The sequence below is a fragment of the Callospermophilus lateralis genome, unplaced genomic scaffold (genome assembly GCF_048772815.1).
Source record: "Callospermophilus lateralis isolate mCalLat2 unplaced genomic scaffold, mCalLat2.hap1 Scaffold_112, whole genome shotgun sequence".
Classification (NCBI taxonomy): domain Eukaryota; kingdom Metazoa; phylum Chordata; class Mammalia; order Rodentia; family Sciuridae; genus Callospermophilus; species Callospermophilus lateralis.
The window spans coordinates 3,766,212-3,793,651 of record NW_027511460.1 but is presented as its reverse complement, the minus strand read 5'-3'; the positions used below and the strand labels follow the sequence as shown (position 1 = coordinate 3,793,651).

At 32.4% G+C, this 27,440-nt stretch overlaps 1 pseudogene; it reads left to right on the top strand.

The window, feature by feature from the left end:
* Positions 1-1,401: 1,401 nt before the first annotated feature.
* On the top strand, positions 1,402-26,289 carry LOC143640086 (lipase member I-like; annotated as a pseudogene).
* Positions 26,290-27,440: the final 1,151 nt, after the last annotated feature.

Sequence of the window (27,440 nt, the reverse complement as noted above, 5' to 3'; positions counted from 1 at the left end):
GGTACAGAATTTCTTACACAACTTGAATAGTGTAGCAAGCATTCATAGGCACTATGATTCAATCTATTCCTTCTTTTACTTCCTCATTCTCTAGTACTTAAAACATATAAAGAATCAAGGTTTTAACTTTCCAAGGATACCCCAGTTTTTTTTGCCTGGGAATTGAATGTATAACTTGCTTCTCCTTCAATGTCTTTCTCCTTTTACTGTACCTCAGTGATTATGACAATATTGCAAATATATATTCACAATTAAGATTATTATAAAATGTATATGTCCAGTAATAAAATAATATTTTAGTTCATTTCTTTTTATTTTTTTTTCTGATAGATTCTTAGAAGTAGATTTGCTGAGATAAAATATACTAACACATTTGTGAATATTTCATATATGTTGACAAATTCTCTTCCAAATATTATAGAGTTAATGTTCAAGAAGGAATATAAGCACACATTCTCATTAAAAGTTTATTTGGAAAAAAACTTTTGGGATTATGTTGTTATTATGAAAAGAGTTACAGTTCTGAGAATCTATGAAAGAGAAAATAAAAAGCGGCTGTTGTTTTACTATGTGGCAATGAGCATTTTTAATCTTTCTTAGTTATTTTATTTTCTGCCTTGGTTTCTTCTGGGAATTATAAAGGGAAAGAAAAAGAAAGAGAAAGAGAGAGGGAGAGAGAGAGGGAGAGAGAACACATATAGTTTCATAATGGCATTTAAAGTGATTTATAATTTTGTGCCAAGAATAAGTGTGTGGTGCACACATATGGAGATACACACATAAATATAAATTTTTCAAAGAGTGTGTCATTTTATATGTTCTCATTGTGTTTATCAGTCATTTGGTATTTACCCTTATCAATGGTATAGGAAGATTTTTCTATTTTTATTTGATAGGAAAATGTTATCTTGTTTTTATTCATATTCATTAGAGAACTGGTCAAGTAAAATGTCTTTTTACCTAAAGCTTATTATTCATATATAAGTACTATTCTATAAAGCTATTGTTAAAGTTCATAATTCAAAATCAATTTATCTATCTTATTGGTGGTGGGCTCATCACTTCTTTATTAGCAATATTCATGACTTTAGTCACAAACATTGCTATAATTTCCTATTTTATACAGATAAACAACTCATGATTTTTAACCAATCATATTTATTTATATTTTCTATTGTAACTTTTTTATTATTTCTAGTTTAGAAATTATATTTTTTTGCCTGATCAGTGCATTACTTTGAACAGTGCAGTTGATTAGTGAATTATATTTGATTGCTAAGAAAATTTTGAAATCCCCCAACCCTCATATTCAATTTTGTTCTTTATAACAGCATCAAGAATCCAATAATATCTAAGTTATCAGCTTGATTGACTTTTTAAATTTTAATTTCAGAGAATAAAAGACCATGCATTGAATTCTCTCATCTAAGTGTAAAGGATTCCTGAAAAGATTTGTTTATTCCCAGATTAAAGATAGTTCTGATGATCTATACAAGGAACAACCTGAACTGTGCTGAGCCACTATTAGGGCTCAATAACTCACTCAATGTTAATTTCAACACACAAAAGAAAACAGTCTGGCTGATTCTTGGATACAGACCAATGGGCTCCACCCCATCATGGCTTTCAAATTTTGTAAGGAGTTTATTGCATAAAGAAGATATTAATGTAATTGTAGTAGACTGGAACCATGGTGCTACAACTTTTATTTACAACAGAGCAGTTAAAAACACCAGAAAAGTTGCTGAGACTTTGACTGAATACATTCAATATCTTTTGGTAAGTCTGGAAATTTTATCATTAATCTTGCTATACAATATATAATGTGTTATGTAATACTACTTGTGATAATAAAAGTAATACTTTTTTCCCATAAGCATTTAGAATTATAGCTTTGAAATTCTAATTTGTGCAGTCTTATTATCTTTGCATCAAAATATATTTGTATATCTAGATTTACCTTATTTTAAAATAATACTCATAAACATTTATTATGATTAATTTAAAACATTGTAAGACTTTTTTGACTCTAACTAAATTAACTTCAGAATAAAGTAGTGATCCTAAGTGGGCAGAGGGGATAAAGTATATAATCTTTTCATTCTTTGGATATTCTCCCTAAAATATGTCTTAACATGTTTACATTAATCAAATATGAATTTGGTAAAAGACAGGGGAAAACAGTCTGAAAAGTAGATTAATTTTATCAATGTCAAAGGAAATTCCATTCAGGTTTGCTCAAAGTGGGGATGGGTCAGGTAAATTTAGGCCAGTTCTGGGTCATCTATAGTTTGAATGAGTTTTCTTAACCATGTCAACCTTTATGGAGACTCATGTTTGTCCTGAGAGGTGGTGGGTTATGGGTAATTGAAAGACAGAAGGGTTAATTTGGTCTGTGGTACATTCTTGGGCTTGAAATTGCACATGTTGTGCTGAACTTCCAAGTCTTTGCTGAAATTAAACAAGCATAGCAAATCCAAGAAGCAGCTACATATAGTGGCTAGAAGTCAGACTCAGTGGTTCAAAGTCCAGATCCTTCACTAACCATCACAATTCGTTAACCTCTGTATGTACATTTCCTTATTTTTGCATTTAAGATAAAATTTTATAATAATGTTTATAGAAATATTAGAAGAATACATAGATATATAAAAAAATGTTCATGTGTATGTATGTGTTTAACCAATGAATACCATTTAGTAATCATTGAATATAATCAACTTTCATTATTATTTTTATGTTTCCTAATTTGGAGAAAATCATACCATCCCTATGAAAGGCAAAGGAGATAATTGCCTTACTCATTGATATCAGTAGGTAATAAAAGTGCACAATCAATTTTTTAGTGGTTATAGATTTTACATAATAAAAACGAACCTCAAAGTATGGAAAGGGTGAGAGATAACTAGAGAAACTTGGGACAATTTGAAGCATAGATAAATTTCTAGCAATACTTCAAAGTTCAGTAACTGTTTTAAAAAATAACACAAATTGTTCAGTAGCACTAAACTTTGGAGAAATATTTCCTTCAAGTTTTGGGGCATTGCTCTGAAGTATTTTAAGAATTTTATTGCTTTGTGCTGGGAAAGCCTGTCTAGTTTTCCCTTAGTGGCAATTTACATCTTTCTGTAAGCCTTCAGGCATGTCAACATGTAGACTAGACATGATCTGCCCACAAGTCTTCTATTATTTCCTAATGAATATGGTGGAAGAAATACACCCTCATGTAAGCTCCTAACACCTCCATCTTCCCACCTCTACCCATTGACTAACAGGTTTTCAAACCGTGACCTTGGCAGATTAGATTCCATCACTATCCAGCTTGTGATAGGGGAAGCCACTTAAAATCCATAATCCTCATTTTATCATTTCTGAAGTAGAAATGATTATTACATTTTCACCAGCTTTTCTAGGATTTTTGATAGAATCTAAACAGAGAAAATGGAGAGACAGATTAGCATAAACTTTGGAGTCAGATTGATCTGGGGTATGTCTTAATTCATTTGAACTGCTATAACAAAAAACAAGCTATACATAGTGACTTACCTTTAAATAAAAGTTTAATGATAATTAAATAAAAGTTTAATGATAATTAAATAAAAGTTTAACTTGTTTCAAAAATTTAAAAAGTTATCTTCTCTTTCTCCCAGAAATGAATTAAGCCATGAGAAAAAAAAAAAAGAATGAGTTTTAGAACATGGTTGTGTGAGACAGGATTTGTAAATACCCAAAATGAAACTTGTGACATTCTTAATTTCAATTGTAGACACATGGAGCATCTCTTGACAATTTTCACTTCATAGGCATGAGCTTGGGAGCTCATATTAGTGGTTTTGTTGGAAAGATATTTCATGGTGGACTTGGAAGAATAACAGGTAAAACTATTTTTAATAAATTATTATTTTAGCACACTTTTAAGTATCAGAAGTTATTTAAAATTTAGCAGGTACAAAAATGAAGCAATAGAAATTATGTATGCACATTTATTTTTCTGCACTCGTCTTCAAATATTAGCTATAAGTAAGATTCTAAAATATTTTTTAGTTCTGAAAACAGCTCATATGACTTGAGATAGAAATGAGAGGAAAAGATCTATCCCTGTATTTCTATCTAAATTATTGTTGTAAGAATACACAGGAAAATTTGGCACATTAAATTAAACTTTATTGTACTTCATGTATGCTGAGATAAGAATGATAAGAATACGGCGATGTACTTAATTTTCACAAAACTGTATTTCAGTTTTTAAAGTGTTATACTTGAGTGCTAGAAGAATCAAGAGTCGGTATCCAAGTTTGAGGAGTTCTGATTCCCAATTTCCCACATATTCCCATGACAGAGTTACTGTATCCACAAAACTCAGTAACCAAATAATGCCAACATAGACTTTCTTCCTTCCTCTAGAAGTGGTGGTGATTTTAGAAGAATTACAATATCCTTCCTTGAACAATTTATGTTATTTTTAAAACAGTTATTTATATATATGTCTGTAGAATATTGATAACATTTTGAAGTATTAATAAAAGACAATAAACTTTTAGTTGAGTTTTAGAAAAGAGGAAAAGGAGACGAGAAAAAATTTGTATGGATGGATATATATTTCTACCTGTTAGTCAAATTTAATGGCTCCATATTGGGACTATTTAAATAAAATAAGAATACAAGATGAGCAACATATTTTTCAAATAAATTTTTAAGATGGTACTTTCTTCCACTGCATAGATGCTTTCAAGGAAATTAATTTTATCTCCCCTGACTTTTGATACAATTCAGAAAGTCATGAGTCTAGAATTTTATGTAAAATTAAAGCTACTCTATAAGTAATACTTATATTACATAGAAATTTTAAATATTTTTTTTCTTAAGAGAATGTGTACACATACTATTTATTATCTTTTCCCCTCCAGAGAAGTTATAGTTGTTATTAAACACAGAACTTCTAATTTGCTAACAATTGTTACCTAAATGAAAATTCGAGAAATGTTTCAAAATGTTGTGTGTAGGTATCTCTAAGGTGGTTTAGTTTGACTGTCTTCAAATGTTGATATTAAGTATTCAAATAATGAAGATACATGCTATTTATCAAGTTTTACTTACCTTTAAATATGGTTTTGGGGCAGATTTCAACTTAAAGTGCTTAGTATGTTTCTAATGTAATATTAATAATACAACCATGCAATAAATGAGCATCAAGTAAGACTTGATTAGATTAATCATTCCTTTCTTGAATTTCAGGTCTTGATCCTGCTGGGCCAAAATTTACTGGAAAACCATCAAATAGTAGATTAGATTACACTGATGCAAAATTTGTAGATGTCATCCATTCTGATGCCAAAGGTAAAGCAGTGGCTTAATGATTTAAAAATGAAAAATTAAATGTAGACCCTGGAGAAGAGGAGATAATAAGAGGAAGAAGGGATGTGGATAAGATGTTTCATGTTAATGATTTCCTGCATTGTCGAATGACACTGCTTGTCTCAGTTTGCCTCCTTCAGGTTTCAAGAAGTAGCACATCATCCTAAAAATGAAAATTTTGGGTAACATAATTTGTTCTATTCAAGCCATTAATAGTCATTGATTTGATCCTCTTCCCCCCCTTTTTAAACCTAAATTCCATCTTTTAAAAAATAACTTCAGAATCTAAGTATTAAATTAATTTGGAATAAAAAGGGCTAAGTATTGCTAAGGCAGTCTTGAAGAAAAAAGGTACATATTTTTCACAGATGTCAAATTTTATTATAAACTCATAGAAATGAAGACAGTGTGGCACTAACATAATGAAGACAAAAAATTCAATAAAATAAAATAAGTTTTTTGTAAAACTTCTGAGATTCATGGCAGGTGGGTCACAGCTGGGCAAAATGAAATGAAAATGAAATTTCAACAAATAATTCTGTTTCAACCTGTTAATTATTGAAGTTGGGAAAAACCCTCTAACTTACATATAATTTAAATCCTGTCCACATTGTGCATATAGTATGGAAAAGGAAAAGCAAATAGTTTATGTAGTATCAATTTTAAAAATCTTCATAATATTGGAGTAGAGAATAGTATTTTTTCCAAATCACACAAAGCTCATAACCCAAGTCAGAAGACTTAAATATTTGTTTACATAAAGACTGAGAACTTAATAAAAAAATTTTAGAAAGTAAAAAGCAAGGGGTTGGGGTTCTGGCTCAGTGGTACAACACTTGACTAGCATGTATGAGGCACTGGGTTCAATCCTCAGCACCACATATAAATAAATAAAATAAATTTCCATTGAAAACTAAAATATATGGAAAAAAGAATATAAAGAGCAAACCAAAAATATGGGGAGAAAGAGCTTTAAGACAAGAGTGCATTAATAATAAGGACAAAAATAATCAAATTTTAAAAATCAAGGCTTGGACTGGGTTTGTGGCTCAGTGGTAGAACACTTGCCTGGCATATGTGAGGCACTGGGTTCAATCCTCAGCACCACATAAAAATAAATAAATAAATAAAGATATTGTGTTCATATACAACTAAAAAATATTTTAAAAAATCAAGGCTTGATAAGGCATTTTTATAAAGGAAAAATTCCAAATAAATAATAACCATATGGAACATTTTTAAAGTTAGTAAAAAGAAAAATGCAAATTAAAACTTGAATGAAATACCACATGCTTATAAAGAGACCCAAAATTCAAAACCCTGGCAAGACCATTTGTTAAAGAGGTTATAGAAAAACAGAAATATTCAAATGTGGTTGATAGAGGCTCAAATTGGTGCTGCAATTTTGGAAACACTTTTGCATTATTTATTAAAACTGAAGATATTCATGGTCTATAAAACAGCAATTCCACTTCCAGTGTACAGTCAATAGATTTGCCTTTGCATGTACATGAATATATGTTCAATACTATTCAGAGTATGAATGAATATTATCCTGAAAATAGAAGCAACACAAATGTCTCCCAACTGTAGAGGACAAATAAAGCTGTGGAATACTCATACACTGAAGAGCTACGTAGCAGTAAATAACCTTCACACCTGATCATGTGGAGTAACACCACAAACAGACTGATCAAAAAAAAAAAAAAAAACCAGACACAAAAGCATATGTATATGTTTTATGTATATGTAGTGTCTTGTATATATTCATAGCATATAAATTTATATAAAAAATGATTTCATTAAAGGAAAGGATGTTGGTTATCTTTAGAGGATAGATAAAAGCTTGTGACTGAATAAAGGCCAATGAGGTTTCTAGGTGCTGTTTCTTGACATGAGTAGGTACGAGGCTACTTGCCTCATAATAGTATATTTGTAGCCCTTTATTTTATGCTACTTTCTTATGTTGTTATAATTTACAATAAAAAGAAAATGGAAAGGCCATATTTGTTCTCCCCATCATTCTTAAAATCAAGGGAATTAATGATCTAAGCTGACCAAGCCGCCCAGCTCCCTGCATCTGATAAGAAGAAAAATAACATGCCTGAATGAAGGGCTGTTTCTAAGTTTATAATAAGTATCTTTTGCTTCCCCTTGATCCTGGAGCTTTCCTGTTTGGGTCAACCCCAGTGGCAGATTGGAGAAATAGCAGGTTCCAAAATTAGAACCCAACGTTGCACTTAGATGTTAGGAAACTTCAGAGATCTCCAAATTGTTGGATTTCATTTTTGCTTAAATGCCATAAGCTGAGCATAAGATGAGATGTAAAGAGGGACTCAACTCTTCTTTTAGTCATACAATGCATAAGCTGCCCTGGAATCTGGTGACGTTAATTAAAGTCATCTAAGTTGTCTTTTATATTTCCTTATATGCTAAAGGTCCTCACTTCCCCACCATTATGTATATCACCAGTGCTCTCATGTCCCTCTAATACCTCCCTAGCTGTTACTGTGTTCTCTTAGTATTATATACTAGTTAAATTTGCTGGATCTTAATCTTTGGCATTTTATTTTTTTGTACCAGAGATTGAACCCAGCTTAACCACTGAGCATATTACCATAGATAAAGATAAAAATATAGATAAATATATTTTTTAATTTATAGAAAGGGTCTCATTAAGTTTCTTAGAACCTCACTAAATTGCTGAGGCTAAATCTTTTGCATCATAATTCTTAATGTCAGACTCAATTATTTTGTTGTTATGCTAAACATTTTGCTGATTTCTTCCAAGTGTTAACTGTGTTAATTTCTTGTGCCTTAAGCCAAAGCATTTCAATCTTACTTGGCAACAGGGTTTTATAATTGTAGTCCTGAATTTTCTGAGCTTGCTACCTTTTTTTCATTCTAGTGACTTCCTGGGTATTAGACTGCATATTGATAATGGACTTAGAATTTCAACTTTCACCAGTGCCCCAAAGATCTACAGATCTACAGAATCCTGGGACTCATAGCTTTATGTTGCAAGCCACCCTGACTCAAGTCATACCAGCTGAGGCAGTGTGCTCTTTAGGTTTTACCAGTTAGCATCAGCTGCTCCCAGGCATGATAACCCCAAATGAGAATAAATCCTCACCCTGACCAGAAGGGTCATATATGGTGTGAATTCTTGTCTTCTGATGATCCTTCTTACATGTTATGCTCCAGCCACCTGGCTTCCTTAAATACTCCAAGTCTACTCGCACACATATCACCGTGGCTTACTGCTCACATCCTCCATATCTTTACTCACTTTCAGCCTTCTCAGCGGGAAGCACAAACTACTGAAAAGTTCAGCTACCACCTTAGCTAGGTTTGCTCTGCGCCCTGCTCCACTTGCTCCACAGCACTTATCTTGAATATTATATTTTTATTTGTCACATACTTTCCTTCCACTAGAAAGTATATTCCACTACAAGGATTTTTGCTCTATTTTTTAAAAACTTATTTATGCACTAATAGCATAAAGAACTATGACTGGCCCATAGTAAACTGGTGACTGGTAAATATATAAAATCAATAAAATATAATCTCACAAAGAATTAATTTGAAAAACTATCATGATAGAAACTCATATCTGAAAAATAGCTTTTATTTTATTTTCAATTTAAAAATTAGAGTACTTTTCAATAGATTTTGTAAGCAATTTTGTTTTAAGTGATTGTTGCCTACCTGATTATATACACTTTGTGATTCTTGGGTACTTTTCTTCTTAGGTTTAGGTATCCAAGAGCCATTGGGACATATAGATTTTTATCCAAATGGAGGAAAAAAACAACCTGGATGTCCTAAGTCAATTTTTTCAGGTATATGAAATAGTATTTGCAAATGAACTATGCATGATTGGAAATGGTGAAAGAAAATAATTTATTTTTTCTTTTTTAATCTTTGGGCAATAGTTTGATTTAATCTTTTTTCCCCAAGATTCAGGATAGTTATTGATCATAAATACTTTAATTTGACCCTGAGTCATTCATAAAGATTGCCAGTAGTCATATCATTTGGTTATGAATGAGACCTATTATGTAATGTTTCCAGTGATTTTAGTTCATCATTTTAAATGTTAGGAAAACTTTTAAGTTATTGAGAAAGCACCATGTAGCTAAAGTATCATGTAACACACATTTGATCTCAAAATTCAATATTCACCATCACCATTTTATTGTACAAACAAATATTCTCAATTCTTGATTGTCTTATATAGAGAGATAGATGAACAGCTGCTACAGGTGTGGAATTTGGCTCATCTTAGAGCCATGGTGATAAATATTCTTAGGTTCACAGCAGTAATGAGTAAGACATAACACAGGCCAAAAGCTGCTGAAGATAGACGAGTTTGGTCAAAGGGAGAGAGAGGATGCTAGACCTTGGGATAGGAAAGAGAGATCATAATGTTTCAATGTCATCTGCTTCCATAGGTATTTCTAATGCTGGATGGAAATCTTAGAGGTAGAGAATTAGAAGGGAGAGATATATACTAGTTATTAAATGTGCTAGCTTTGTGTTTTTACAACCTGCTTCTATTGAAATTAAACATCCTTGCTGTATTAGTAATTACTTTATGAAAAATATTATTAATTTTCCTGCAAAAGATATGCTAAAGTTAAGTTTTTAATGGTACTGTTTGTTAAGGGGCTTGAGATATAACTAAACTGTAGTCAACAATTTCATATTTATGAGGTGCACAGAATTTAGTAGAACTTAATCTTCAGTTTTTCTTTAATTAATCTCAGTTTAATACATCTATAGTTCTTTTGCTTTTTTTCCCTAAAGGATTGGAATATATTAAGTGTGACCACCAGTGAGCAATTCACTTGTTCATGGCAACTTTGGAAACAAACTGCATTTTTGTTTCATTTCCTTGTTCTTCATACAGAGATTACAAGGCTAGCTTATGTGTGGACTGTGGCAGCTTTAAGGAAAACTCATGTCCTAGGCTAGGTAAGAGGAATTGGTATAGTTACTGTAATTCCTTTTGAAAATGAATACCCTAATTATTAGTATTTTCTGCTGAATTTAAATCATAAAATCAATTATTTGTGTTATGTGTTAATTTGCTAACATTTTATGGAAAATGCACCTGTGGAGATGTGGTACTGTCAGAATAAATATTTTATTTACTACTAAATTTTAAAAGATAATTAATGAGAGAAATAGATCAACTGCCTTCATGTACTTAATATAGAGGGCAGATTTCAATGCCCTCATTATGACCCATGTTCTTGATAGCCAAATGGATCTAACTATTTATCATCAAATTATATTTACATTTAAATAAAGAAAGTTGCCCATTCTTTGCAGCCCTGAGAATTTGTTTTTAATGTGAAGTTTCAGGAGAAAGTGAAGAGGTGTGAACTACAGATAGATTTCCATTTGGTATCAGCAAGTAGTCATGAATCCTACATGGTTCACACCTTCAAAATCAATAAAGCTTGGTAAGAGCACTTAGGCATTGCAGCTTCTGAAAATTAAAGTCTTCCAGTGGAAAATTATAAAGCAAAAAGAATGCATATGAAAATAGAATGTTAGAATTTCAGGGACTGTTCAGTGTTTTCCAAAGAAAATACTAGAGCCTAGCATATAAACGTCCAGTCAGTATCAAGGAAAAATATTCCAGAAATGTTTCTAAAACCAAAGGAGCTCTAAGAGTAAGTAGTGATTACAAAGGCTGAATCCAATCATATGCAACCAGTTTTCTTTAGCAGAACTAAGATATATGGAAAATCTCTAGGCAGGTATGCATTACACAAAATTGTTATTATCCTAGTTCACGTCTGCCCACATGACATCATGTGGGTTCATTTTCTGTAGAGCTCTTTTAGTATTGTTTTTTTGGTCTTATTGTTTTTTCATATTTGACCCAGATTGGTTAAGAGTGTAAGTGGGGGCTGGGGTTGTGGCTCAGCGGTAGAGCGCTCATCTAGCACATGCAAGGCCCTGGGTTCAATCCTCAGCACCACATAAAAATAAATAAATAAAGATATTGTGTCCAACCAAAAAATAAATGTTAAAAAAAGAGAGCATAAGTAGGAACTAAAGTTAAACGTGTGAAATCTCCACTAAGCATTCTTTCTACTTCATTCAAATCTCCATGTTGGAGGTAGGAGTTGAGGAACAAAGAAGCATTTGAAATATGTATATGCATATATATTTAATAAATATTTAAATTTTATAAATATGGAAATCTGTTATATATAATACAATTCTATATGCATATGTGTACATTTATTAAATATGTCATCTACTATGTGACTGTGTATAGATGCCCTTTATGCTATTAACATATTTATATTGTACATCATATATATACATGCATATCATATGTGTATGTATGTATGCATGTGTATATAGGAAAACTGAGGGCTATACCCAAAGAACTAAATTATATGTTCATTTACTACATTGTATTCTGCAGAACTTACTAAAGAGTTACAAGTACAATTATGAAATCACAATATAGTAGTAAAACCTATTATAAATAGACTATAAGTCTTGTGACATGTTAAATTCTGATTAGACTGTTAGAGAGTGGATTTATTGATGAATCCTGAATTTGAGTTATTATTGTAGTTGAAATAAGTAGAATACTATACTTTTTTTTTTAGTTGTCAGTGGACCTTTTTATTTATTTATTTATATGCAATGCTGAGGATCAAACCCAGGGCCTCACATATGCCAGGCAAGTACTGTACCACTGAGACCAGCTCCAGTTACCAATACCACATCATTTGAAAAATGTTTTTTAAATTATTAAAATCTATGACTGTGATTATTGCAATGATTATGCTTATTAATTCTTTAGTTATATTTTAGTGATTTGAAATATGCATGTTATTTGATAGAAGTTCAATATCCAATGTTCTGTTTCTTAAATCTTAGGTTATGAAGCTGAGCTATAGAAAATTGGCTTAAAAGGAAGAGTGGAAGGATGGCCTCATAGGACCATTGTGTATTTGGATACTAGTAGTACAAGTCCATTTTGTAGTAAGTTGTTAACATTTTTAATAAATTAAAAAATATTATTTTTTTGTATTCCTTTAAAAAAAATTTTTTTGCACCAAGGATTGAACTCAGGGGCATTAACCACTAAGCCACATCCCCAGTCCTTTTTTATGTTTTATTTTGAGACAGGGTCTTCCTGAGTTGCTGAGGGGCTCACTAAATTGCAGGGGCTGGCTTTGAATTCAAGATCCTGCTGCCTCAGCCTCCCAAGCTGCTGGGATTATAGGCATGTGCCACCGTGCCTGCTGTAGTCCTTTTTATTTTATTGAAAATATGCTTTGCACTCTCCCAAATTCCATCACTTTAAAAAATTTGTTACAGATAGTTGAACAAACTTGACTAAGGACTTTATTTTTTTAGATAAGTTGATCAGATGCTTGTATAATATTTTCCCAAAGAAATGATCCTAGCCTCCTTCAAAATAACATGATTTGTTTTCCAGAAATCATTTCAGCATATAAATCTTAGGAAGCCTAAGACTTTTGTATATATTATTTATACCAAATTAAGACTTAAAGTGTATACATCTGAAAATGGCAAATAAGTAATAATCTCCCTAATATATTTAGAGTTAAATGAGAGAAAATGTGTAGAACAGGAGAGAATGTTATGCCAGTTGTATTACATAATTAACTTAAAGAGGACCCATGTAAGATAGCACAATTATTTTCTTTAGAGATGAAAAGCTGGAAGTGATTTATAAAGAAATCACTTTATATGGATATTATGAGGTTAGTTTCTAGTTAGTGGCATTGACTTTGGTGTCTGAGGAATTTAGGAGGGCCAGTTACTGTTAAGGTTTTGAAGTTGTACTCACTGTCACTTCAAGACATTATAATTCTTTAAACCTTAATTGTATGTCCTGTTATACTGAATTGAGTCTGTCCACTAATGAATTAAAATTTTTATTTATTAATTTTAGATTTGCAAATAGAAGAACTAATACAGAGCTACACACCTTTTATCCAATTTCCCTCCATGGTAACATTTTATAATACTATAGGTAATATAATTTCATTAGCAGTATATTGATGTTTGTATAGTCCATCTTCTTTATTCAGATCTTTTCCTAAATTGTGTATATGTGTGTGTGTGTGTGTGTGTGTGTGTGTGTGTATGTATAATATGTATACATATTAGTCACATGTATATGGTATGTCTCTACCACTACAGTTAAGATACTTAGCAGTTCATCACCTCAAGGATTCCTTATGTTGTGCTTTTATAATCATATATGCTATTTCCCAGCTGTCTCTGACTTCTGACATCCATTAAAATATATTTCAAAAGTTTTGTCATTTCAAAAATGTTATATAAAAGGAATTATTTAGTATGTGATTTTGTTGTTGGCTCTTCATCATGCAACATAACCTGAAAGGTCATTCATGTAACATGTAAGAATAATTCATTCCTTTTCTTCTGTGAGTAGTATTCCAGAGTATGTATGCACTATAGTTTGACCATTGAGCTGTTAAAAGAACATAGAGGATGAATTTAGTTTTTGGCTATTACAAATAATGCTATTAAGAATTTTGTGTACAAAGTTTTGTGTGAATATGTTTTCATTTTTGTCACAAGGCTCAGGAGTGCAATTGTTGTATCATAAACTAATTGCTTGCTTAAGTTTATAAGAAACTGACAATTGTTTTCCAAAATGGCTATATCATTTTGTATTCCCCTGAGCAAACTATGCGTAATCTATTTTCTCTGATTCCCACTTGGCTTTGTCATTATTTTTGAAATCTTACCGATTCTGATGAGCATATACTGACACCACATTTGACTTTAACTTGCGTTGCCTGACATGTGATTATATTGAATATCTCTTTATAAGTCCTTTTTAGGTGAAGAGTGTGTTCATGCCTTTTTGGCATTTTCCAATTGGATTATTTTTTAACTATTGAGTTTGAGATTTCTTTACATATTGTAGAAATTATTACTTATTAGTTATTTGGTCTGAAAATATTTTCTCAGGTTCTGCAACTCGTCTTCACAGTTTTTTACTGTTTCATGTTAGTTATACATGACATTAAGATTCATTTTTACATAATTAAAAAAACACGGAATGTAAGTTACTAAAATTCTGTCTCCAGTATTTCCCCTTCCTCTTGCAGTTCCTTTCCTCTACTCTATAGACTTTTCTGCTGTTTATTTTTTAGGTTTCTTTTTGTTGTCGTTGTTAGTGTTTTGTGGAGATACCTGATGGTGAGATTAACGGAGATATATTCATATATAGGCATAGAAAAGTTAGGTTAGATTCATTCCTTTATTCTTCCTTTATCCTGTCCCTTCTTCCTCCCCCTTAGTCTCCTCCACCTAGCTTACCCATATTTCTTTTATTTGATGGGATCCCCCCACTGGTTCCCACTCTCTCTTCCTTTCTTTCTCTCATTTTTTCCTCCTTACTTTGGGCTTGATTTCACATATGAGGGAAAACATTGGGCCTTTCACTTTCTGAGTGTAGCTTATTTCTTTTAGCATCATAGTCTCCGGTTCCATCCATTTACCAGAAAATGCCGTAATTTTATTCATTTTTATGGCTGAGTAAAACTCCATCATGTATGTGTACCACATTTTCTTTATCTACTCATCTGTTGAAGCTGAAATATGGTTGGTTTCATATTTCAGCTGTTGTGAATTGTCCTTCTGTAAACATTGATGTGGCTGAGTCACCATAGTATGCTGATTTTAGTTCTTTTGAATATGTGCTGAGGAGTGGTATAGCTGGATCATATGGTTATTCCATTCCTAGATTTTGAGAAATCTCCATACTGCTTTCCATACTTGTTGCACTAGTTTGCAGTCCCATCAACAATGCATGAGTGTACTTTTTCTCTCATATCCTCACCAACACTTACTGTTATTTGTATTCTTGATAATTGCTATTTTGACTAGAGTGAGATGAAGTCTCACCATAGTTTTGATTTGTATTTCCTTGATTACTAGCAATGTTGAACATTTTAAAAATAGATTTTTTGGCCAATAGTATTTTTTCTTTTGTGAGGTGTGTGTTCAGTTCATCTGCCTACTTATAAATTAGGTTATTTGTTTTTGGTGTCAAGTTTTTGAGTTCTTTATATATATTCTTAATATTAATACCCTACCAGAGGTGTGGGTGACAAAGATCTTTATTGTGTAGGCATTCTTATTACTTTCCTTTGCTGTATAGAAGCTTTTTAATTCAATGAGATCTTACTTATTGGTTTTTAAGTTTATTTCTTGCATTTTAAGGGGCTTGCTAAGCAGGTAGTTCCTATGCCAACATGTTACAGTGTTGGGTCTACATTTTCTTTGAACAGTTGGAGAGTTAAAGACCTAATTCTGAGGTCTTTGATCCACTTTTAATTGACTTATGTGCAGGGTGAGAGATAGAGGCCAAGTTTCATTCTTCTACATATAGGATTCTAGTTTTCCTAGCTCCATTTGTTAAAAATGCTAACTTTTCTCCAGTGTATATTTTTAGCAACTTTCTTTTGTTTAAGATAACTGTATCTACATGGATTTGTCTCTGTGTCCATTCTGTTCCATTCATTTTCATGTCTGTCTGGGTTGTCAGCACCATGCTGTTTTGTTACTATAGCTCTCTAGTGTATTTCAAAGTCTGGTATTGTGATGTCTACAGCATCATATTTTTATTTTTCAGGATTTCTTTGGCTGTTCTACATCTCTTATTTTTCCAAATGGATTTTAGAATTGCTTTTTCTAATTCTGTAAGAATATCATTGGCACTTCAATGAAGATTGCATTGAATCTTTATATAATGCTTTTGGTAGTATGGCGATTTTAATAATATTGATTCTGCAGATCCAAGAACAAGATGTAAAGTTCTTTTGGATATGTACTGAGGAGTGGTATAGCTGGATCATATGGTAATTTCATGATATTTACATCTGTTACATTAGAAATTTTCATATTCTAAAGTCTTCTTCAGTTTTTTTCTTCAGTTTTCTATAGTTTTCACTGTAGAGATCCTTGACATCTTTTGTTGGATTCATTTCCATGTATTTTATTTTATTTTCTGAGGTTAATGTGGATGGGATAGTTTTCCCAATTTCTTTTTCAGTGGGTTATTATTGGGTTTATTATGTGTGTTGATCTTTTATCCTGCTGCTTTACTAAAACTTTTTATTAGCTCTAGAAGTCTTCTGGCTGTAATTTGTCTTTTCATCCTTTTCACAGTCACTTGCAGAGCAAAATGTTTACTCTGATAAGAAATGAATTCTATATGGATGCTTGATATAAATTTATGTTCTTCTTTTGCTGTTTGGAAGGTATATAGTGCTGTTATGTGTTCCTGAATATATTATATATCATATTTGCTTCTTTTATTTTTGCTTTATATGTAAAAATTTATCTTACCCCCATGGACTATTTTATTAGATTATATTCACAGCAAAAATTTACCTCACAGATTCTTTGAATCTTGTCTTTTTATCTATCTTTAATACTTTATTCTGTGGTATTTTGCTTCCATTTATTTAATACTCAATATTAATTATAAATATCATTATTGCATTAACTATTCAATTTTATTTCCCAATTTTTTTAAGTTTGTGTCTGGAGTTCTCCTGATCCTGCATTTCTTCCTTTCAGTGTTAACTTTTTCCTGACATATACAATATCAGTGACTTTTCGCTAGTGGTCTCTACCAGTTTTCTTTTTTTTTTTCCCTTGAAAATATTCTTATTTTTTTCTAACTTAGAAATGAAAACATAGTTTGAGATAAGTTCTACATCAACATTTTTGTTCAGCTTATTGAAAATATTAATTCTCTTATGTTCATTCAAGCTGCTTCTTTTTTTTGTTTGTTTTATGAACCTAATTATTTCCTGAAGATAATCTATCACTTTTCTCTTATTGTATTTATTAATTTATTTTGTTGTGGTGTTATTTTTCAATATTGATGCTCCCTTCAAGTCTGGATTAATTGTTAATGAAAAAATCTGTGCTCTTTTAAATCAGAAATTCATGTGTTTCATATATATAGAAAATGCTCAGCAGCCAGCTGTTTTTCAAAATTCTCTCTCAGAGCACATTGGACTCCTTTTTTCTAGAACTATATCATTACAATCCTAGAGGACTCTTATGTAAATTGTTTGGGGTTCTTCATTAAATGACTTGTATTAATTTAAATTTCATGTTATCATTATTTTATTAACCTTAATACCTGCTGGGTTTGTACCTCAGTGGTACAATGCCTGTCTTGCCTTGGGTTCAATCCTTAGAACCTCAAAAAGAAGTAAAGAAATGATTTAAAAAAAAAGATTCATACAGGCACAGAACCAGGAGAAGTAATTTCCCCTTTGATCACTTCAATGATGAGGCAGGAAATTGAGGTCCCTGGATCTCTATAGGGACCTGCATTTCAGCTCTGTCACTTAGTACCAGGTCTCTTTTTCCTTTGTGGAGGTTGACACTTCAGCCTCACTTTCCTTCTTTCACCCAGTTCTCAGGTCCCAGGGCTTCAACCCTTATGGCCTTGAATGTTTTTTTCTTCATTTGTACTTCCTCCTTTTGGGCTTGATTTTGTATTAAAATATATATTGCTCACCTACCACTTCTACATACTTATAGTAGGATGGTGGCTTATTCTGTAACATTTTAATATACGATGCTACCAGAAATTACCTGAGCCAATTTATGGGTGAGGTGGGTGAAAATACTCTGCTTGAAGCTGGGCATAAACTTCAGAATAAGAAGTGTTCCTTTACATCTCTTGCATTAGAAATTTATAGGATGCAGTCATAAATGTGTTACTTTATTTGAGGTAATACTAAGCACAATGAATGATGTTACTTCTGGCTATTTAGTGGAAACGATTAACAGGAGCATTTATAACTTTTGTCTATCTCACAGGAAAATTTACAGATTTCACATTATATTTGAATATGTATATTGTCTTCTAGGGAAGACTCAAGATAACTGGCAGAGTCAGGGCTTCCTGTGTAATCCTGAAACTGTTCAGAAAATAGGGGTGATTTCAGTAGTTTTGCCTCTGGAAGGTATACCATACTAAATTTTCATGAGGGCATTTTGAATAGGACCTACTGTGAACTTGCCCTACTATGGTTATTTAATTTAATAGAGTCATTTAATTTAATCATTCAGCAGCCCCAAAACTTGGGGGTGATGGTAGTCAAGCAGATATAGCTTGGACTATTAATCAGATAATTAAGAAACCTTATCATATTTCCTTAGAAATCTTATTGAAAAGTACAAATTGTTTAATTGGCCTAAATTTTGAATGTTGTTTATTTTTTGATTTGCAGATTAATTAGAATTTATTAGGTATTTGGCCAAATCCTAACCACAACCATGACTAGGTTCTTATTCTTTGTTTTTGAGACTAGTCAAAAGTTGACAAACAAGTCAGGTGCAGTGGTACACACTTGAAATCTGAGCAGCTCAATAGCTAAGACAGGAGGATTTTGAGTTCAAAGCCAGAGTCAGCAATGACAAGGCTCTAAGGAATTCATTGAGAGACTCTGGCTCTAAACAAAATACAAAATAGGACTAGGGATGTGAGTCAGTGGTTGAGTGCCTCTGAGTTCATTTCCTGGTATTCCCTCCCTCAAAAAAAATAAAAAAGCTGAGAAACAAGCAAAATATATTACTTAAGGACAAAAAGAGAGCTTCTAATGAATATCATTTAACATATATAATATAGGACTAAATTAAATAATATATATCTCTTTGTATTTGTATATGTACCAAAATTAAAGTTTAAAAATAATGTGAATGGCCTTTTATATTTTTATTTTGTAGCTTATTATTTTGTTCTCAGTATAGTTGCTGTGGGTGAAGCTATGAGTGATGGCTATATTTCATTTAGATTATTAAACCAACTTGGAACCATTGAAAATCCAAGGCTCTATGAGTAAGTACCATTTCATGTTTTCTTCTTTCATACATTAAATGTTTGCTATCTTGAGTATCCAGTTTAGAAGATAGTCCAAACAGAGTAAATTTCTATCCAACGAGTATTAAAATGTTAGATATTACAAGGATCCCATGTGTCAACTTTGGATTCTTTCATTTTAAAGAGGAAGATATTGAATATGAGGCTGAATAGCTAATTAATATTATAGAACTGGTTACTAACTCAGTTACAAGAGTACAAGAAGAAATGTTTTGTTTTCTCTCTGTCTTTTCATTCTTTTTTTTAAAAGTTGGATGTGGGCATGATACCTTATTTATTTTTATGTAGTGCTGAGAATCGAACCCAGTGCCTCACACGTGCTAGGCAAGTACTCTACCGCTGAGCTATGACTTCAGCCTCATCTTTCCATTCTTAATTCCAGTATTCTTCCTAACAATTTTGCCTTCCCAATTTCTTCAGTTTTCATGCAACATCATGTTTACAGTGGCAAAAGTGAAGGTCCAGTGGCATCAGTTAATAACCAAGTGATGCCATTTTAGTATTTCAGAAAACCATGCTCAGCCACAAATTTCCTAAATAATAGGAGAGGGATGTTTTTCTTTAATCTTCTATTTAGCTTCTTATGCATGTGCAATTGTATATACATTTCTAATGTTATCTAATCATCTCAAAGCCAACTATCATGTGGGTTTCTTGAATTCCTGTGTGTTTAATAAATTCTTAAAGCAGGAAATTTATTTTCTCTCAAAAGTATGACAAATAGGTACATGTTAGAGTTGAAATTATGACTTCCAATATAGTGTGTTGGACTTCTGGAAAGCGATTAAAAAACAGAGTTGCTTTCAAAAGACTCACAGTTACCATGTCAGGTGATTAAATAAAAGATAAATTTTATTTTGCTATGGCTGCACTTATAATAGTTTGTTTTAACTTTTGAATGGCTATTGATGATATTGAAGCTTCAGGGGGTTTAGTTAGTATCTCAAACATTTGCTCCTGTCACATTTTAGGTAGTCCTAGTACCTGAATTGGCAAATTGATTAAGTCTAATGTGTGAGGGACCTCGGACCTGAGTATACAGTGATATATAGATTTATTCAGCCATTAACTATGAACTAGGAAAAAGTTCCTGCCAATTTTATTTGCACAACAATAGCAGTGTCTTTAATATTATTGTATTATTAACATTTAATTAAAATAAGAATAACATTAAAATATAAAAGGAGACACACTTTACAACTGATACAGTGTTTAAGACAAAATATTTTAGACCATGCACTACACAAAGAAAATGATTTAAAAAGTTCATGTTGATAAAAATCACTGAAAACCTCCATACTGAAGAAAAGTAAAGACCTTCCATCATGGGAAGCAATGATCATCCTCAGGAATAATATTCTTGGTTGAGAGTCAGGCAGTTTTTAAAAACTTTTGAGAAAAATGAATTTTTTAATATTAAAAACTCTAACATTAATTTTCTAAAGTTAGTAAAAGCATTGCAGATAATTTAATGGTAAAATGAATGTAGTAGGGCTGGGGATGTGGCTCAAGTGGTAGTGTGCTCACCTGGCAAGTGCCGGGCACTGGGTTCCATCCTCAGCACCACATACTAATAAAAATAAAGATGTTGTGTCCACTGAAAACTAAAAAATAAATATAAAAATTTCTCTCTCTCTCTCTCTAGAAAAAAAATAAATGTAATAATAATGCAAGAGTACCAATTATTCTTGTTCTTTTCCTTTTTTAAAGCTTTCTGTATTCACTTACAAAAGAAGATAAAAGAAATCAAATTAGAATTTCAATCCAGATTTTTTACTTTTATCAAGCACAGGTCTTTTATTATAAAAAGCTTTAAAGCGTTATTTACCTAATTTTGAACATTGGTCAAATGTGTTGTCATTGTATATATTATTGCAAAATAGTTGACTACTTTTTTGTAACATTGTATGTAATTCTAATTTGAGTATGTATATTTATGCATATTCATATAGTCAATTATTTAGTCTTATCAGAAATATGCTTTTTTAGCTTTTGTATGAATTTACTTATCCAACACATTATTCATCACAAATCTTATTCAGACATTTTACAGAGTACTAAAACTCAAACTGAAATAGTTTTATTGTTCACAAGGAAGTCACAGAATACTGGAAGACTAAGCCATAATTGCATCTCTGAGAATTCAGTTTTATGATAGAATATCACTAAGTTACTGTTAAAGCACAGAGGAGAAGCAAGGGAGCATTTGAAAATAAGGTGATGGACTCCAAAAACAGAGAGAAGTTATTTTCAAAGATAGGGAGATGGGAAAACACATAATTTAAGAATAGTGCACAGAGTAGAGTTCTCAAGCAGTTGCTATGAATTTTTCTGGAAAGCAAACTTATGTCTTGATTTACTTTGCAAATATATGGAACACCATGGAGAAATGTAAAATATGGGAACATTCCGTGGTAAAATCTGCCCATCTGGATAATGGCTTTATTGTTTATATATTAATTATTATTGGGGATTTGAATTATTTTTAGATGCTCTGGGAGTCAGAGAATGTTAATGATCTTTTATTTGCCTTTCCAAAATTGAAACAGGAATATTTCCTCACTGTAGAAAATGTGTCATTTTATAGACTGGAGAATGAGAATTGCCTATAATCGTATCACCCAAGAATATTCACACTTAACCATTTTTTTAAAAAAATAATGATTCCACCCCTTCTTTCTCCTTTTTTTCCCCTTTCTTGTTCTTTTCCTTCTCTGCCTTCTTCTGAGCCTCTTTTTTTTTTTTTTTTTTTGGTGGTTGTTGTTTTTGCTCATGACACTGTGGATATATTTTTTTATTTAGCAAAATGTGTATCTTACTGAAAATGTGGTCTGCATCCTGATTGTTATACTTAGTGATATAGTGTGGACACATTTCCCTTGTGACTAAAAATCACTTAGATCTTATGAGACCAAAAGTATGAATATGCCAATGCAGGACTTTAAACAGGAAATACCAGTAATACAAGTTCAGATTGTAACAATTCCCTAGATGGATGAGCAGTAGGTAGATTAGAGGGAACGAGATTGGTGCCAAGAGTCCACAGATAGAGCTACTGCCATATTCCAATAAAAGATGAGGGGGCGTGGATCAAGCCAGTGGGCATGAAAAAGAAGTGTGAGACTCTAGAGGTTTTAAGGCTTACAAATAGTTATGTGTTGTGTTTTTATGATTAAATGAATGTGAAAATCAAGAAAAGAAATCTATTTAGAGTAACTTCGTGTGTGGAGCTTGGTGATTATTTAAAAAGTGGAGTGCTATTCCATAGTGAGGTAAGACTTATTTGGGGATGATCCAATTTAATCATTAAATTAAAAAATGTTGAGAATTTTCATAGCCCAGGAACAATGCTAGGGATGGGAAAGAAACTCTTGGACAAATTAGATCTCTGCCCTTATATGATTTCAGCATATTGGTTTTAAATTAATGATAGAAAGAACACAAGTAGGTCCATCATCCCTATTTTCAAACAATTTTATGTACATTGAGTCAGGCCCTCTGCTAAGTGTTTAGAATATTGCAATGAGCAAAACAGAGTTGATCCTCTCCTCATTAAGCTTGCAGCATAGTGAGGAATAGAAGGATAGACAAATTATAAATAAGATAAAAGTAAAATCTGTCCAGGAAAAATATCTTGAGACAAATTTATACTCATGTATGGAAACTTAAGGTAGGGAACATGAATTAGTGGGGTCATTAAAACATTTTTGTGGGTATTTTTCATTAGTTGAGATCTAAATGATGAATAGGTCATGGCCCCTGCTGCATTCTAGGCTGGGGACCCACAAATGCAAAGAACTTGATGCAGAAAGCAGCACAAGCCACTCTGGGACCTGACAGGAGCTCTGTGTTTCAGAATAGAAGTAGAACAAATGAGAGGGGTGGGGAGGGAGAAAGATGAGAGAGAGAGAGCTCCCAGATATCACAGGAACAAGAATTCAGAGGCCATGCTCCAGAATTTGTAATAAATTCACTGGACAAATGAAAATCACTGAAATGTTTTCATTGGGAAGTTTGACTGGGGCCAAGACTGTATTTTTATTTTGGAAAAACAATAGACCACATTGGTTAGAGAGGAAATTGGAGAGGGAATTGAGTGCTATTGCAAGTATATTTATAGGCAAGATACAATGGTCTCCTGGGTAAGATGATTTGCAACAGAGATAGAAAAATGAGATTGGATTCAAAGATTCAAGATATTTTTTAGGTAAGATTCATATTAAGCATTTATGATACACTAGATGTGGGAATTGACAGGAGAATGGTATTAGTGATGAATCCTGATTTTTGGGATAAGGCAATAGATGGTAGTATGAATTTACTTATCCAACACATGAATTTACTTTTCCAACACCATAAAGATAATAATGCCCTTTAATATCGTTAGGAAATTTATGTTTTTGTTTAGATTTTATTTTCTTTTTGTGGTCAGGGGAAGGTGTTGGGGAAGATGATTCGTTTAGATTTGAAACTTCTAAGCTTTAGGCATCCTTGTGATATTCAAATGTCAAAGTGAAAACTGGTGGATATATGTTTCTGGACTCTCAATTTGAGGTTGCTACTTGGTGATCATGAGCAACCTGTCAGCATTTAAAACCACTGGGGTGGATGCAAATTGGTGGGAAAGGTAACATGTTCCTATATGGATATGTTGAATTTGAAGTATTGAAATCCAGATAACTTCTTGGAAAAACATTAGGGAGATATTCAATAACATATTCTGTGAAAGAGGAGGAGGTGGCTCTGCTGGGAGGGAGCTGGGATAAACCTTAAGGATAATGATGGAATCCTTCTTTGGGCCTAGCTGTTGTAAAGGAATAAAACAGGAGGGCAATAAAAAATAAGATATGGTAGGAAATGTTTGTTCTTCAGTGTTTCTGTATGAGATTGTCACCTTGGTTTAAAGCAAGTCTTTCTTCTCTCAAAAGAGGAGCTTCTTTTTTATAGAATTACTTACTTACTTACTTAATTAATTAATTAATTAATGTTTTTACAGATTTTATTTCAATAGACTTTAAAAAACAATTTTCTCCCTTCTCTTCTTTCCTTTCTTCTCCTTAACTTTCTTTTCTTTTCCTCTCCTTCCCTTCCTTCTCTCATTCTTTTGCCCTGTTCCCTTTTTCCTCCATTTTGATCCTCCTCCCCCTCATATGCTGCCTCCAGTTTTTCTTATTTTTTTTTTTTTTGCTCTTAGTTTTATCTAAAGAGACAAAATGCAGTGGAGTAGGTTGAGTCTCTTTGCAGACAGGTAAATCCATGCTAATTCAAACAATTCCAGGGACACGGAAATGAAGAATTGGCAGAGAAGCACCAGTGAGGCTGTTGACATCCCACGTGCTTGTCTATCAGCTGTGTGACTTTAAGAAAGGCACCTGGATGCTCTGCTACTCACTTTTCTCATATATATAATAGTAATGCTCAGAATTCCTAATTCAAAGAGTTGTTGAAATAGTCAAATAAGGTCTAATATGTGGAGCATTGTTAGAATTCTGGGTACATCATGAGTGCTGAGGAAATTGTACTCACTAAATATTACCCTTAATTTTTCTTTTGAATTAGTTGAGATCTAAATAATGAATGGGTCCCGGCTTTTATAGATTATCACTTTAAGTGTGAAATCTTTGATAAGATTGCATAGAACAGTAGGGTTATTATTTGAACTTCTAATCTGTTTAAGGAATTGTGATATTGAAGTGTCCAAAGAAAGAAATGTAAAACAAATAATCTTAAACAAAAGTATAATCTAGGCACTCACTCAGAAAAACAAGATATATCCCTTTTTCAAAAATTTATTTATTTGCTCTTATCAGTTATACATGACAGAAGAATGCTCTTCCATTCATTATACACAAATGGAGCACAGTTTTTTACATCTCTGGTTGTACCCAAAGTAGGGTCACACTATTCGTGCAATCATACATGCACATAGGGTAATGATGTCCATCTCATATCACCATCTTTCCTACCCCTGTGTCCCCTTTCCTCCTCCTCTTTGCCCAATCTAAAGTTTCTCCATTAATCCCTGCCCCTGCACCGCATTATGTATAAGCATCTACTTATCAGAGAAAAACATTTAGCCTTTGTTTGTTTTTTGGGGGGAATTGGATTACTTGGCTTAGCATCATGATATTCTCTAACTCCACCATTTATCTGCAAATGCCATAATTTTATTCTCTTTTATTGTTGAGTAATACTCCATTGTGTATATATACCACAGTTTCTTTATTAATTCATCTATTGAAGGACATCTAGGTTAGTTCCACAGTTTAGCTATTGTGAATTGGGCTGCTATGAACATTGATTTGGCTATATTACTGTAGTGTGCTGCTGTTAAGTCCTTTGGGTATGGGACTATGCAAGGAGTGAGGTAGCTGGGTCAAATGGTGTTTCCATTCCAAGGTTTTTAAGGAATCTCCATATTGCTTTCCAGATTGACTGCACCAGCAGATTGGCTGCACCAGCAATGTTTTATTGTACCTTTTCCACCACATCCTCGCCAACTCTTATTGTTATTTATATTCTTGATAACTGCCATTCTGACTAGAGTGAGACAGGATATCTCACTTTTTTTTCCTCAAAAGTATTCCCCCAATATATCTGTGGTAATGTATTTATTATTATTATTTTATTAGGTTTATAGTAAATTACTGTTTAGATTATTTTAATAAATATTTAACAAGTATTTTATTTGTCCTTTTCCATATCAAATTGTTTTCTAAATCCTGCTTCATTAGGATTATACTGATTTTAGACATAATGTATGTTTAAAATCATTAATATGCAAATTTTTATTTAGGAAGAGCAAACCATTTTATAGACTTCAAGAAGTCAATATTTTTGCTCAATTTTTCACTGATGTTGTAAATATTTCAAGCATTGGTTTGACGTATTTCCAGACCTCAAGTATACAATGTTCCACATGCAACTACAGGATCCAGAGTGTCATGTTAAAATCACTCACGTACCCAGAAAGGTAAGACCACTCATTTTTATTTCAATGTGTCATCTTTAACTTGAAAATCCCTTGTTAAGTAATGTTGTAAATATCCATGTATAAATATTCAAGTATCTGTTTATTGTTGATTTCAGACTATATTACATGTAGATATTAGAGTGTTAAAAAGGTATGAAATACATTTTTTTGGCTTGGATAAAATTTATTTTGAAATTACATTACCTAAGCAAAGAAAATGCACACACACTGTCACTTCCTGAGACACAACAAACATGAAAAAGTGAGACAATGTGTGCCTTAGAGGTTTATCTATAGTTTCTTATTTATAATACATTTTCACGGAGTGGTTGAGAGCTGTCCTTTAGGTGGTGTCCAGAGGTTGAAAACTATGATGAAACACAGGGTCACAGCAAATGCAGGCCTTCATGACTTCTAGCCATTCATTCTTTCTCCCAATTTTATTAACCATTGGTTGGGGAAGGAAGAAAGTCCATTTTCATTTGATGCCCCTAAGATTCTGGAGATAACTGGAGATTCAACACAAGAACAGAGTGAGACTATGGGATGCATACCACAACAGCATGAAGAGAAGCTGACTCTACACACTTTAGTTTTATAATCATTATAGTCATCTGTCTTGTTTGTCACTTATATCACTGTTGCCTCCATTCCTATTGAAATGTGACACCATCATGACCATCTGGGGTATATTATCTTGGGAATCATCAGCTTAGCAGTAGTTTGCTTCATCCCACTGACTATTCTTGATTTCTTATACTCACAACCACAGAGAACTCCTTGTCTTTGTGGTGGTGATGAAAATGTTCACCAAAGAATTCATATCTTCATCAATAACACTCTTGTGAAGGTATTAGGAACACTGAGGAGCTCCTTTGTGAGTTGGTCACCTGTCATTTGCATGTTTGAGTGTTTCCAACAGTAAGCATCATCTGAGAGCCAGTAGAAAAGCCATGTGTGGATTGCTGGAAATCTCCTTTCTTTACTTGTCTATGATGCTTTCTCTTCATTTATCTTTATGTACTTGTGTATTTATATATTTGATTTCCCAATTACCTTCCTATGAATGTTGACAATAGTAAATATGAATTTGTGGAGAGTAAAAATAAAAATGATAAGAATACAGATTTATGTGAAATCTATATCAACAGAGAG